Raw genomic sequence first — 16,973 nt, 5'->3', positions numbered from 1 at the left:
ACCTATGAACCTAAAAAGTAAGTTATTGTATCCTTTGGGAAGTAATCCATCCCAAGGAACTACCATATTAATAATATGTCCCTAAGAGTTGACCCAGTTGTTTGGAATTTAAGAACTTATGCAGAAAATGATCTAACTTTTGACCAACGTGTGTCAATTGCTGTAAGAAAGTCCTTCTATACTGCACAACTTATAAACAAAGGGATTGTGTCTAGGTCTAGGGATATCACTGTCCCCCTTTACATAGCCCTCATTAGGCCAATCATTGAATATAATGCCCCCTTTGGCATGTATCTATCCATAGAGATATCTTACTAAAAGGATACAAGGCCTAAACAACATATCCTACATGTAAAGACTCAAAACCTTGTGACTATACTTCGTATTTTGCAGAGTGCAAAGAGGAGACCTGTGTCTGGCATATAAGGTATACTTTGACCCAATACTGATGGACTGATTTACTACACATTAGCAAATCATATTTCAGAAGAAATACTTAGTCTAGGGATCTAAACATTTTCTACAACATCAATGGAATGGTTTGGAAGGATTTGTTTATCTCATAGAGGATATTGCTACTCTGGAATAAACTCCACATTCAAATAAAACAAAGTTCAGTCCTGCCCATATTCAAGCAAAACCTGAGTCTATGAATGATAAACAGAAAATGTATTCCAGACCTGTCCCCTGCACTACTTAATTGACAGAAGCAGCTCTTAAATGGATTATTTTGTGCATTGATCCCCTCATATTACTATGGCATATCCCCAGTTTTTTTCATTAGGGGTAATATATAATTATCGACCATGGGATGTGTGAGGCCAGTCTCTAACCAAATGAGATAGGTTAATTCAAGTAGAAAAATGGAAAATGTCTAGGCTTAAAATGTCCAACAGTGGCAGCTAGCCTAGTACTTGACTGTGAACCTGTAATAAGACAGTTCAGAATTTCTCTAATCAGGATAAAACTCCGCATTGTTCAATATCCTAGTAGGTTGTTTCCCTAACAGCTTCCAGGTAACCTGTCTTTTCTTTTTGCTTCCTGTTATAACAGGTCATCTCACAGTGACAAACACAATGTAGGCCAATTTTCTGGTCTTAGAGTAATCCTCTAAATTTCTTTTCTTCAATCACTCAGTATCAACATAGGCAGTGCCATTTCTTAGATTTTAATTAACGTGTATTATACTGAGCATAAGGCAAAGTAAGATTCTTTTCACTTAAGCTATTATTTTGCTGGTAACTGCATTTCTTATAAACAGATTACTGTATCTTGATTTTTTAGATAAGTATATAGCCTTGATAATATAAAATGAGAGTCCAAACTATTTACATAAACAAGACAAACTTAAGAGTAATTGTTTATATCTGTATCACCAAATGACCTATTAATAATTAATGAAATGTTTATTATGTTAAACAGTCCTAAATTAATTATCCTATTCCATTAAATGTAACAACAGAATAAAGGAGGACATTTGCGAATATTTTCCATTATCATCAAAACAAAGTATGTTTGCATTATATATAGCATGAGAAGATCAATTTATACTTTACAATAAATATATAGAAGCCCCTTTTATGCCCAGGAAAGAAGGGGGTAAACAAGGAGGGTTAAAACCCACCTCCATAACCCAGCAGAAATGGATAAGAGGGACGGAGAGGATTAATCCACCATTCACCACAAAATGCAAAGCATGTAGTGAGTGGGTCAGATTTAAAGCCTGGACACATCATAAATGATGAAGCTCTGGGACAATATCTTCCATGCTGTGAAAGGCAATTGTCCCAGATCCACTAAAAAAAAACACATGCCGGATTGACTTTGCAACATTCTTTATTGAAACAGCCATAATGAATAATTGCAGCACAATGAGCATGCCATGAATCTTCCAACACCATGAAACCAAGCACGATCGGGTGACATAAAAGTTCCAACACCATGAAACCAAGCATGATCAGGTGACATAAAAAATCTGTCCACTTTAGCACATTAAAAACACCATACTTCTTATCCATGTATTCCCCAAACAGAAACACCCCATTATGCTCTACAATAAACATATTGATGTCCTTTTTGTACCCAGGAAAGTAATGTGGAAAACAAGGAGGAGGGATAAATCCCACCTCCATAGCCCACCAGGGGAAGCCTGTTCCCCCCTTTCCTGGTATCGCAATATGCTAAGCAAATAAATTAAAAAACAATACTAATAATATTCACCCATCCATCCACAACCCCTTTTCCTATTTTTGCAAATGGGGTTGGAGTATCACTTCAACAATGACAATCATCTAGATCCAAGGTTTACACTGCCTTCATGCCCATGACAAAATATCCTGTACACCCAAAAAAAGTCCAAATTGAGCAGGGCAATTCTCAGATCAGGCAGATGAACCATCCAAAACAAACAAAATAGGATCTCTGTCTTGCAAGCCCCAATGCTCAAAAACATGGCAACCTAAGTCAGGGCTGCCCGACAAAGTCAATCGTTTAAAAACTTCAGAGACCTTTCCAAAATTCTAAGAGGAACAGAATAAGGCCAGCACAGTTTTTGATTCATAACTAATTAGCATATGGCCAGGACACTCTTTGATTCATAACTGACCAAAAAGACAATGGCCCCTGGCCATGTACTTTTTGTGCGCTATCACATTCTAAAATTTCTGCTAAAAGTCGCCTCTTTGGCAGACAGTCCACATAATTACCTCCAAGGTACAAAACAATTGCCTGAGGTATTCCAGTCACATGAATCAGATCCTTCAAACAAGACAAAAGATAAAAACACCTTAGGCCTGAGAAACTTTTCCAAATCACTTCCAAATAGCTGCTGTCTAACTAGCCCGGAAATGTAAAAATGTCCCAAAATGACTACTTGAATTATACCTGCAACATAAAAGACATAATGTAATTATCTTACATAACTCAAAAAAATATCAAAAGATCAATACCAGCCCTCTTAATTACACAATAGACTGAGCCCCTCTAGTTAAATCAGAGGTGCTTCCAATACAAAAGGAATGCAGGGAAATGCCTAAGCCATTCACATTCTAGACCTGGAGATCTTTGTGCAGAATTGCACTAAACATCCAGGGAGTGATGGACCTATTGGTGCCTGTCTAGAAACTCCAATGTAGCAGGAGAGATAAGGACAAGGAACTGAGGCAGAATCCAACCCCAATGTACAGGTCATTACAAAGGAATGGAAATAGACCTAAACGTAACCAGGCATCTAAATCCGACAGGTTTGTCTTAGATTTATACAGCCACACCAACAGAGAACTGTTAAAAATATACACATCTTCTCACATAAGTGTAGGCAACAAGTCCCCAAATCTAAAAGCCCTCCAATAAATCCAAGCAGCCATAGTGATATAGATGGCATAAAGTAAGACACAGGACATGATGCTATGAATACCTTGAATAATGATCCAGATGTGTTTAGGTCAAAGGGCCTATCACCACTGGAGATCCTACCCAAGGTTTACCCCAACCACTGACCGATCTAACCATCTACCACTCTTTGTTGAAATCCAGGAGACCCAATATCTTAGCCCAAAAACTGAGGGCTGCCAGGTGGATTCAAATGGTCTTAACAGGTTCATTTTGGCAGCACCTGGAAACCAAAAAAAAAAAACAGCAAATAAGAAAGGGGGCTCAAGTCCTGCTACCTGCAGGTAGTTTCTTAACAAATTTCAAAAAGGCCACAATAGAGGATCCATAAGACCTATTGGTGCTGGTTGCTCATGACTGCAAAATTAAGTAGGAGACTACTCTTAGCCAATAAACCAAATGGAGTCCAGAAGAGGATCTTTACATGCCTCTCGATCCAGTTCCCTGAACTTCTTGATGTGTAAAAGAGACAGGCAATCTGCTAATATATTAAATTAGCCCAAAACAAAAAGAGCTTTAAATGACAGATTAATTCTCAAAATCTGTAACATGAATTTCCTAAGCAAAGACTGAACTCTAGAAGCACTAGACAACAAATTGTTCAAGACATGCACTACTGAAAAGATGACACAAAGAAAAAAACACTTTCCTATCCCCAAAATATCAGCCCAGACACCAGTGCCACCCAAATCGGCATAAGCTCAAGAAAGGTAATGCCACTTCTAATCTGATTGCCTCACGATGAAAACCAGGGTAGTAAAATAATTTGCTTTGACAGTAGGTGCCAATTCCCAGTGCCCCTGCCGCACCACTGAACAACTGAACCTGCACTAATGAAAGCTAATCTTCTTCAAAAAAACACTACAATTATGGTGAGCCAGAAAGTACTTCCAAAAAACCAAATCCACCTTTACCCCTCCTTGTCACTCTGAGCAGGTGATGCTTCTGTTGCCCCACTCTTAGAAGGTGGGCCAAACTACTGACAAAGGGCTTACCTGGGACAATAGCCCAACACGTGAAATTGAGGAGGTCCAAAAGCTCCATGACCCAAGATACTCTCACCTTTTTAATATCCAAAAACTGACAAATTGCCTCTTTAAGCTTTTGTACCTTTCCAAGAGAAGTCTGAAGACAGATGCAGAAACATCAATTTTGAGGCCTAAGAAACACAATGTTCTGACAGGGTCCTCCATTTTGCCTTCTACCACTGGGACACCCCGTTCTCGAGACAGTTCAACAAAGGTTCTAAGAGCCATCAATACACCTGTTCTACACTCGCCTATGAATAAACAATCATCCAAATAGTGGACTGTTGTCTGTTCCGGAGCCCTTTGCTGCCAAACCCAATGTAATGCAGAACTAAATTTTTTGAAAGTAGTACAAGCCACAAAATATCACATGGCCATGGCTGTATCCATGAATATGTCTCCCTCAGCCTTCATCCCCAGCAACCCCCAGTCAGCTGAATGAATTGAAATTAAACAAAATGCTGACTCAGTATCAGCCTACCATGGATCTCCAGTTTTTTTAATGATATCTGTGATATCTGTTAGAGTGGCATATTGCACCTGTGCTTCTTCCCTACTGATACTGTCATTGACTGAACTGCCAGGGTAAAACAAGTGAAGAATGAGTCTGAACTGCCTGGAGGTCTTTTTAGGTACTGAACCCAAATGAGAAATTTGAAAGTGGGGGACCAGAGGAGTAGAAAAAAGGGCTAAAACTCTGTTCATCACAATCTCCTTCTGAAGAAGTAGTCTCAACTCCTTTTCTTTGTCTTTAATGGACCATAGGTTAATACAATTCTATAAGGTGCTGCTCTATCCTTTAATGAAAAACCATGAGAAAATCCATCAAAAAGTTCTTGTCTAAGAGAATGGTTGGGGTAACCTGCCAATAAACAAAGCAAAACATCAGCTTTAACAGGAAGGGGATTAGGCCTGCTTTCTAGAGGAAATCTGAAATGAAGGTACTCCTTCTGTTGAAAAATGGTTGAGACCCCTAGGAAAATTACATAGACAGTCCCCGACTTTATGACCCTCATGTAAAGTTGAATGTTGGGCCCCTGTTGCCATTTCCTTTGACCAACATCTGAGCATAGGATGTCCCTTACCACAGGCCAAACACATACACTGAAAATGGCAAGCTGGCCAAAGGCAGAACCTGTTGTTAAATGCTCAACATGATTAAATGGTATTTGGATGCTTTCTAGAATGACTTGGCTAGAGACTCTAGGCCTGTCACTCATGACACTCAACCAGGAATCAACATGCTTCTCTTCCATTTCAGGGAAGTATCTAAAGCTTTGCATCTCCTAAAGATCTGATCATACCATAACCAAGCGAACCCTCGCGAATAATTGCACATTCTTCATAAATTTAAAATAAGCTAGCAAAGGCAAAGCCTGACTAGGATAATTTTTGACTAAGATGGCCATAAAACAAATAAACCCAGCTACTCAGTGTCCCAGTAGTGCAACTGCACCTTACGTGTTTGCCTCTCACCCAAAACTGGCAGGGCTGTCATCAAAGCTTTGCTCCCTGTTACCTGTGCATCCATCAAATGCTAGACCCCTTAGTTATTGAAGAAATCAAAAGTATCAATATACTCGCCCTTCACAACTGTTCTCAGTGACTGAGGTATATGTGAAATGATAGCTGAACCTGAAGAGAACACAGTACCAGTCTCCCTGAAAATGATCCCTATTGGTTCCAGTTGAAGAAAAAGTGGCGCACCCATGCCATTAGATCCTTCACCCATTTTAAAGTTGCATACAACTTTAAAAAAACTTGTCAACTTTAAAAAGCAGTATTTTCTTATTGCTAGTTAAATTTATTTATGCCACAAACCCCATAGATGATAGAGTATATTCTCATCGAAAATCATGCCTGTTGTTTGTTTATATAAATAATGATTAAATATGACTTTGCTTCCTACAACCATACATGTTTTGCCACGCCTGCACAACTAACTTAATGCTTGCAGAATAGTCATCAGATTTATAGCCTGTAGCATTACAACTTTGGAACAGCTTATTTTCATATGTAATTTCTGAAAGGGGAGTCTATAAGCTTTTAGAATCTGGATAGTGTCAACTAAAAAAACAGTTCAGATCACCATCTTGAGTTTTGTGTAATCAATGCATTTTAACCCTTCTCCTCTTCTTGGTATTCCCCAGAACTCACAATTTTTTCCTCTGAGCACTATGTCTTGATTTAAACAGTTTTGTCTTGCCTTAGCCAGTTAATTCAATTAAATGCCAAAAATTGTTTCCTCACTGACGCATTTTACACTTCAATGCAAAGATAGTGAATTGTCATGCAAAAGCTTGCCAAGTTTCACTGTCTTTCTCGATACCCAGTGTCTTCTCATAAATAGACATTTATCCATATGCTTTTTCAGCTCCATCATAATATGATGCAATGACTGCTCCTGGGATGTGTCAAACATTATGTTTTTTGAACTATCTCAAACCATCTGCTCACTAACACCAGGTACCATGTGAACTGTAAACTTTTCCAAATCTTTGCCCACTTTTAAACTTACTGAGTACATTCTGATATGTATTTCTCTCAACAGTACAACTACACTAAGTAAGCTACACTAATTAAGCTAATTTGCTTTTATGAAAAAAAATAAAATAAAAAAAACTTAAATTTATACATACTTTTATGTAACCTTTACTGGAGCAGCTAAGGCCTTGAACTTTTCCTTCAACACATTGAGACTTCTCTGATAGTATCCCATTTTTGATGCAACTCCTATAATGGAAAAACAAAACTGAAAGATACTGGACAATTCTATGATAAAGTCAAATCATCTCAATATTTCTTCATCCATTTTGTGAAAAAATTTAATTTATATTATTTTGTAGTAGGAATTGATCAATGCACATATCATACAAAAATAACTGATTCTGTTATCTACATTATGCCCTAGACCCTGACTCTATGTAGGTAATTGTCCTAATTTCATATTCACAAAACAATCTTCTGTGTTAACACCTTAGGATGGAATCGTTAACAATGAACACTTTTCTCTGTTTCATTGCATAAAAATGTCCATTCAGGAAGTACCTCCATTGTATATCATATGTTCACAGTCAGTGATAGAGTTATTACTCATAGCTTGGTCCTTTGTCCTAGGTACAGGATATTGCCTTTTAAGAAGCTGATCTCATGATACACCTGCATACTCACCATAAATAATAAATTCCTTTCGTATTGCTAATAGATAAGTTAAATGCCAAAGACTCAAGACATTTCCTTTACTTCTTTTCTGAATGTCATTATGTGTAATGCTCCCTGGATAAGCCTGTACAACAGCATAGTACTATTAAAGCAAAAGTTAAGCAACTAGCCCCACTTTTTGGATTAGTTAAAAAACTGACCCTATACATGGTGCAGACCTTAATTAAAAGAAAGTAACAATAAGTAGTAAAGTGTCACTAAACACTGTGGGAGATCTAGTAGTGGTGTGAGTAGCTGGAATAATCTAATCACGCTACAATATTTAAAGAGTATGGCTTTGTACAGGAGAGAATCAATTATCCAAACTAATTGGGATCTAGGGTAGTTTGGATAATCGAACATATAATTAAACTTGATAAAAAACTTCTAAAATCTTGATGTTTTTTTCTGCATGCAGGAATACACTTTTCAACCATTCAGTGGTTTCAGTGGCAAATAAAGAATATTTTTCACATACAAGCTGCTTACAAGCTCAAAAAACATGCTCAAGTAAATATGTATAATGTTTACATAGTCAGACTTTATGATTTTTCCTACCCGAAAACTTTGGAAGGCTGGTTCGGATAATTGATGCTTTGGATAATCAATGTTCAGATAATTGACCCTCTATGTATTTACAATTTCACATTCAGTGTAAATCTGAGAGTACTAGTGTATGAAGGTACAGTTTTAACAATGGTAGAAACAGAAGTTGAGGTAAACAAGGCGTGATATTCAAAAAAGAACAGGAGACTGAGGAAGACTGTGATGATGCGGCCTAGTCTGAAAATGGTGATGATGAAAAAGAGTTATCATAGCTTAATATTATGGACATTGCTAACACCATCTATGTAATTATGTTTGAAGTGAGGTATCTATTAGGTTTGTTGACTGGGTCTGACAATGGAAAACTGAAATTTGTGAAGTTGCTGAACTTAGAATTTATTTTTTATGATCACTGTGATGCTATATTGCTGATAACGTGGAATGCACATGATGTATCTGTCAGACTAGCTCATACATTTCAGTATACACTGGTATATACTTATCAGTCATTTGTAACTTTGATAGATAAAAGCCAAAGGCTGAATGGAATGCCTGTGTTTGAGGAATAGGTGGATTCTTTGGATTTTCACAAAGTGGTGCTTTTGACCTAGATCTGTATGAAGTCATTGGGACCTTAAAGAGAGTATCCATTATCTTTTTCATTGGATGATAAGAAATATAATAAATCCCACATAATTCTTAAATAGTTTGTGTTAAAGTATGATTTTTTCAACTCTGGCAATTAAGCAAAAATATATATGTAGGAGAGTAACCAATCTTAATACAGCATTATTGTTCTGCAAATACTTTGCAGCAGAGACTGTAGTTTTATGCAGGTTATCAAGCAATGCAGATGGAGAACAACTGCAAAGATGGTGATAACCAAACTAAAAGAAACTGGGGAAGGCAACATTCTGACTGAAGAATGAATCTTAAGCAAGGGGAAGAAGCAGATAAAGATAAAAGGATAATATGTTGTTTTCAACAGAAAAAGACTTTTGTTGGACAAAAAGTAGACGACAAACATTGTATTGCCAATCTGTCTATGAACTTTGTGATATTCAATCTAATTTTTTGAGTAAATATTTAATCTTTCTGCTGCTTTAAATGTAATTTGAATAAAATTATAGCTGAATTGAGATGGTTTATACGAAATATCAACTTGAAATTGGGGTTTCTTGATAAAATGACTGAATACAGTCATATGTTGAAATGACCTGGCACCTCTACTCCTATATGCAAACTTGTAGTTACAGCCCTTTACAATTCATGTGAAGAACAGCTATGTGAATTTTTTTCCAACAAGGATGCTGTTAGTCACTATAATCTTTCTCTGCAAGAACAAGCTGCTGTGAATAAATTGCACAATAACATATATGTAATTATTAACGGGCTTAAAATGTTGGAGTAATTGTGCTAAAGAATACAGACTTTAACACAATTGGAATGTTACAATAATCAGAAACAAGTGTGCTTTGTAAAATAAATAAATTATATGTTGAAAAAATATTTACAAAGTTAAAGCTCCATTATATGAATTGTAATTAGAAAATGATATTTCAGTAGAGGTTTATAATTATTTATATACTGCAATGCCTGTTACTCTGTTTTATATGGCTTACCTAAGTTACATTAAAGAATGACCCACCCCAGATATGCCTTGTAGTAATAGCGAGAGCATGGGTTACTGCACAAACTTCTTCCTATTTGAAATTGACTTTAAACCATTTCCTAAATAATATCAAAAATTATATTAAAGGCAATAGAGTTTTTAAGGTCTCTGTATGTATGGCATGAAGACAGGAACTTATATGATATTATATTTGTAGCATTGGGTATAAATTAATTGTTTAAGTTCATACCTAATTCTTATGAACTATGATTGTTTAGAGACCATTTATGAAGACATTTTACAATTTCATTTCATAGAACTCAAGCCATTTGTGATTTTTTTGGATGTTCTGTATAATAATGTATTTATTTTTAGTGATGTCATATATTATCAAAACATCAATGTAGCTATGGACACTCCTTTAGAAACCGCCTGTATGAATATTACTTTCTTAGCATGGGAAGAAGAATTTATGAACATCATCTTCCAGGATGCCTGAGCAATTTTGTCATTCACTATTCTTGTATACTGCTTTCGTGTTAGTCTGGGTGGGGTCCAGTAACCCTCGAATATCAAGTTCATTAGATGAAATAGGAGCCTAGGTGTCTTACTGAGCAAGCAGAGATGCTGATACACCTCTTCAGGGGTAAACAGACACAGGACCCCTCCAAAGCTATAAAGATTATCACTTATTATTTTATTTTAAATAAACCCAGTTAAGAAAACATGAAGCATATATCTGAGGTTTTTACTTGGTGCCTCCCCCATGCTGCCAACTATTACATATCCATACTGTAACGGAGCACTTGTCTGAAACAAGTCTACATTAACAATTCCATTTTATGTTGCAGCTTCACTTTGGCTGGAAATGGCTGTTTGTTTTATATTTCCTTAATGATTAGAAGAATAACAAGACTGTTCAAATAGTAAGTGCAAAACTAAAAAAAGTTCACATTTATGAAGTCCTAATGGACTTTGTGGATTAATTCTAAGAACAGAGACTCTTACTATGTCAACACTAAATTTATAAAATTATATTCATACCTATTGAAGGCAGCACATCATTTTATATTACCCAATATATTTTTTGCATCAGACAGTATGATTTTAAGAAAGTTATGCAAATAATTTAAGCAAAAATGTATTCAAAGTTTCATTTAATTTGCATAACACAGCATGCTACATATACAGTTCTGGATTGCCTCATTTTTCATATTTTATAAATTAAAGCATGATATTTTATTCAACATTTGATAATTCACAGATCAGTTAACATCCCTAATAAAAATAATATATTTTCTCCATTGTTAAAAGTTAAGATTCAGTGCAACTTACCATAATAAGTTGCTTAAGCTGCAACACTTTATTTTTTTCAGAAATTTGAAAAATGATCATGTCTTGCCTTGCTCTACTTGAAATGATATATAGTAAAATGTTGCATTTTATGAAAGTTTTATGCATGACATCTTCTCGACTGGTGTTGGGGATATATAATTATTGCATTCATTTTCGCTACTTAAATAGGAGAACAACATTTTTAAGTTTAAAATGCATTACTCCACTAGTGGTATTACTGTTACATTTATTACATAACAGTGATTTTACAAACTGGCAATATTAATACAGATATTTATATAAAAGATATTTCATGCCATGATTAAATATATACACAACACTATTATGTACCACAGATGTACACTTAACTGGATTGCCAGAAGACAATATTTAAGATTGGGTTGCTTATCTATGAGGTTAGAGGATCTTATTAAAAAGACCAATGGAATGTCCACTGTGCTCAGAAGTAGGGGAATGAAACTGAGACCTTTGAATTTAATAAGTAAAGATTATTTAGTGACCGGATACATATGCTAAGCCATAATTTTCCAATAACATTGCTAACATAAATTCAAATATACCACAAAATGGGGTAGACTTAACTATGTAATGAAATATACTACATAAATTGAGCAGATCTTTTTTATAGAAAGAATTGGTTTATACTTAGCTCGGCACTTGATATATAAACAATGATGGGAGAAGTACTGAAGTCTATATACTAAAGGAGTAATAACCTAGTTCTATGTTATAAAGATGTTTGTTGTGATGGAGAGAAAACTCATACAAATACTGCAGGTAATATTCCATTTTGAACTGTCATTTCTAGAAAATGAGCCCTGTAGATATGAAAGATGAAAGGGAATACAATGACAGAGGGGATTAAAAAGGTACATGTGCAGAATGAAGGACAGCAGAAGGAGAGAAAAAATATAATTTTCTATTTGCTTAAAATATAGGGTGAATATATCTGGATAGAGATGTGTATATATGTGTGTGTGTGTGTGTGTGTGTGTGTGTGTGTGTGTATATATATATATATATATATATATATATATATATATATATATATATATATATGATTTCAGTTCACTCTATCAAATGCAGACTAGTGTGCTGCTTGTTTTTTTTTTTTTTTTGTTTGTTTATTAAAAGCATTATTTGTCAAGCACAGCATTTATTCAATGGAGGGTATGTGCTTTGGGCTGCTGTAAATATCTTTATGTGTGCAGTAATGATGAAAATTTTGGGATGTACCAAAAGTTTCACTATTAGGAGTTGGAGAGTGTGTGCATATGGATTTTTGTGGGTTAGGGCTAGTGGAAGGGCTAGGGGATTGTTGCAATGTGCTTGGTTTGTAGTGTATAAGAAGTGTGTGCGTGTGTGTGTGTGTGTGTGTGTGTGTGTGTGTGTGTGTGTGTGTGTGTGTGTGTGTGTGTGTGTGATGCAAGTGTCTTGTGTAGTGATAAAATAAGGAACAGGGTTATTCATGCGGTAATGTGTAAAACTGAGGGGCGGGCTCATGTTAGGGTTAGGGTTATCACAGATCAGTATGGTAGAGTAAAGTGATGAAACATTTTTCTAATTTCTGAAGAATATAAAGTACAGCATCTTAAGTTAGTGTGGTGAGTTTTTTAGGAATATCTCAACTAATATTAACAATGAATCTTAAATTTTAAAGGTAGGGAAAATTTATTTTTATTAGAGATATGGACTGATCTGTAAAATGTAAAATTTTGAAGGAAATACCTTCCCTTGGTGCCTGAAAAGGAGGCAGTATAGAATGGCATAAGATGGACAATATATGTTCTATGTGTTAAGAAAATTAAATTAATTTTTTCTTAACTCTTGTTTCAAATTATTTTGCATAGCTTTCGAAAAATCATACTGTACAACACAACAATATATTGGCTAACATAAAATGACATTCCCTACATTAAGTAGGTGCTGCATATAACTTTATAAGTTTAGTGTCTACATAGTAAGTCACTATGTTTTCAGAATGAATCCACAAAATAAATTATGAGTTCATACCTTGGCATTTTTTTATTTTTTACATCGACTATTTCAGCAGTGTTCTTATTCTTCTAATCATTAAGTAAATAAATAGAAGAAATTATCATCTCCAGCCTGAGTGCAACTGTCACATGAAATGTCATTGGTTATGTAAACTTATTTCAGACAAATTCTCCATTACAGTAAGAGTGTGCGAAAGTGAAAAGAAAATGCAGTAAACTCCCAGTTATAAGTTTTCATTGTTTCATTGAGTACTGGCTTTTAAAATTGGTATCTTTTATACTTCCATGGGGTTAACAGGCTTACAACCTCATTGGTCGTATGTCTGACTGTAACATCAATTATTAGTTCATGTTGTTAGATGCCTCAGGAAAGACACATTATGTGTTTGTAGAACAGCTGATAATCATCCATCAAGGATGATGACATCCATGTGCGCTAGGTACAGTCTGACTGGTGGGGGACAAACACTTTGTTCAACTTGGATCTCTGACTAATGCTAGGAAAGGAAAAACACAAAAACGAGCGCCAGCAACCAAATCCAAGGCAGACAAAGTTTAATAGATAATGTAAGCACCAAAAACGCTTTCGGAGAGCTCAGTGTCCCTCCTTCCTCAGACAAATTTTAAAACCAGCTTGCAGCACAGTCTGATATTCAGCCTGGTCAGGCTGTTAGAATGCTTAATGAAGAACGTAACACACAAGGGAGTCCAGTACCTTTAGGCAACACAGTGGGGTGCCCTTCTATTGATGGCTTCTTGAACCATATTAACTTCTTTAATGACGAGACTGAAAACTGCGTTGTTGAAGAGGTGCATGAGAATGTAAGTGATTTATCTAACTTAATTGCAGACTTTGACTCGAAATTATTCAAGTGCAGGAAACTGCAACTTGAGATCTCTTATTTTCAAGAATGCCTAGTTAAAAAGCTTGTTCCCAAAGGTTTACGGCAATGGCATTTTCCGGTTGGGTTGGTAGAAGGGTCCCAGTTTCATAAAGACCTTTTGGCACTGTTTGATAAGCAGGGTTTTGAGTTTATGGGCTTACTCATTTCTCATTATCAGAAAGAAATTGATTGTCTTAAAACAGAACTCCTAACACTTGACAGCAGTATTAAGGAAGATTCTGAATTTGTTAGATACAAATATGAGTATTCTAGAATTTTTTCTAGTATTGAAGCAACTATTAGTAAATTAATTAACAACAAAAAAAGAAGATTAATAGAGATATTCAAGAATATAGGGGCAACAAAGCTTATCCCCGACCTCCCATATTTTTTAATAAACTACAAGGTGGTATTGTGCAAAAGAACACTGAAGGAGAATTATTGAATATAGTGGATGCTTAGCCTAACTTACAGTTTGACAATTACGAAGACGAACCCGTGACCCTTCGTCGGAGTGAAAGGCTTCTCAGTAATTCTAACAAGTCTGTTAACATGAACTCTAACAGAGCTGGTAATAACAACACCATGACTACCCATGGGTCTGCTGCATCTAATGACATCACTTCTAATGCCCAGCAGGGTTTTCCCAGAAACAAGAAAGCCAACAAGGCGAATGGACAGGGCAAGAACTATCAGGGCAATTACAGGAATCGGAGGTCACAACGCAGGAGATGATAGACCACTTTTCTGATCCATTGGTTCTTATGGACTCCAAAGGGGACTTTAAAATTTACAACTATACGTCATTTGTTATTGACCCTGAGTTAGTTGAGTTCTTTTCTAAGGGTTTAACCTTTGTCCCTGACACATGTTTTGACGTGGTGAGGACAATTATTGACCTTAAATTGTTTATTAGAAAACTGAACTTAAAGCTAATGATGGGTAATGGTACAGTGTCAGCCAGTTTGCTTAGGGTTCCCAGTGTTTACAATCCACCTTTGCATGAAACCTTACACCTTTTTGAAGAAATGTGTGAGTTTGATTTAAGGGCTCTTGAATCTGATAAGTTGTTTCACAGGCGACCTGCTAACATCACCAAACATCAGCGTGAATTTCTGGGTTTACTGAAAAATTGCAATATTAGGGTCATGAAACCTGATAAGGGGGGAGGTCTAGTGTTTATGGACGATTTTTTGTATGTTCAGAAAATTATGTCTCTCCTTGACACTGACTTTTATGAAGAAGTGAGTATTAATCAGGTTAATGTTGCTCATGCTAAAGTCAGGGGATTAATAGAGGATTTGTTCCTTGAAAGGTTTATAGACCTAGACCAGTATCAATATTTAAACGTCTTAGCCCCCAGGTTACCAGGTTTGTTTGGTATGCCGAAAATTCACAAAAGTTTATCACAACCCCCTTTTCGTCCTATTGTTGATAGCCGTGGCTCTATGACTTGTGCTTGTGCAAAGCTCATCGACAGTATTTTAAGGCCCTTAATTAACCAGGAACCCCAGATTTGCAAAGATTCTTGGAGTTTCTTTATGAAATTAAAAGGATCCCCTGTGATGTCAGTTATTGGTTTTTAACAATTGACATCAAATATTTGTATACGATTATCCCACAAGATATTGGTTTTCAGTGGGTCCGTGAATTTTTGTATGACAAAAAGACAGATGACAATATCATTAACTTGATTGAGACTTTATTGGAAATAGTCCTAAGCAACAATTTTATGTTGTTTGATAAGAAAATTTATTTACAAAAATCTGGGGTGGCCATGGAGTCGCCATGCGGTGGCAGTTTTGCCAACTGTGTATTAGCCTTCTGGGAAAGGACTTTTTTATTTACTGATATGAGTTTCAAGGAAAATGTTGCCTGGTACACACGGTACCAGGATGATATGTTTCTTATCTGGAAAGCATCACCATCTGAGGTTCCTGCTTTCCTAAGGACCGTTTCTAATTTGACCTCTTTTTTGGAATTCACCTACAACCTGCAGGAGTTTAGTATCAACTTTTTGGATATACTGGTTAGTAAGGATGTGATGAATTCAAGATATAAGAGTGTCATTTATCGTAAGCCCACTTATTCTAACGCTTTTTTGCATTTCACTAGCAGTCATCCTAAACATCAAAAGAAGGCTGTAGTGAAAGGTCAGTTAGTTAGGGCAGCTAGGATGGTGTCTGATTTTGAGGACTTTTTGTTGGAATGTGAACAATTAAGACGCATGTTTTTAAATAGAGGGTATCCTTCTTTAATGTTATCAGATATTAGCATTGAAGTTATTAACAAGAGAAGATCAGGTTTTTACAAACCAATCCTGTCGTTTACTTGTGTTAGTGCCGTATCGGTTCACACAGATGTACCAGGACTGGCTGTCGATACCAAATCAGATTCCACTCCTGTAACTAGGTTTTTGTGCACCTTCTCTGTGGATCACCACCATATCAGGAAGGTGTTTAACAAAAATTGGGCCTTAATTTTGGATGACAATTTTTTGTCCCATCAATTGGGGGAGGCCCCGAAAATTACCTTTAGAAAGGGGCGTAACTTAAAAAGCATGCTTGAGTGTCATTCACGTCCTGCCCATCAACAAGTGTTAGCAATGACTAAGTGTGGGGCGTGTAACCAATGTAAGTATGTTCTGACAGATTCTAAAGTTTTTGTTAGGAATGTTGAATATCACATAACAGGGAAATATAGCTGTGAAACTAGTGGGGTGGTTTACCTGGCCTTATGTCAGAAATGCGCTGCTTTCTATATAGGGAAAACTGAAAGGAAGTTTAAGCAGTGCATTTATGAACATATTTATGCTATTTCAAGGCATGATCTTAACAATGCTCTAGCCCGACATATTGGTGCATGCCCTGATCACCATTTTAAGTTTACGATCTTGGGGCAAGTGAAGGTGGACAACAAGGGTGGTCCGTGGCAAGTCCATTTGGATAATAATGAATTG

Source organism: Protopterus annectens, chromosome 2.part1 (genome assembly GCF_019279795.1).
Source record: "Protopterus annectens isolate FY-2018-M chromosome 2.part1, PAN1.0, whole genome shotgun sequence".
Lineage (NCBI taxonomy): Eukaryota > Metazoa > Chordata > Ceratodontiformes > Protopteridae > Protopterus > Protopterus annectens.
Note: the sequence above shows the minus strand (reverse complement) of the source record.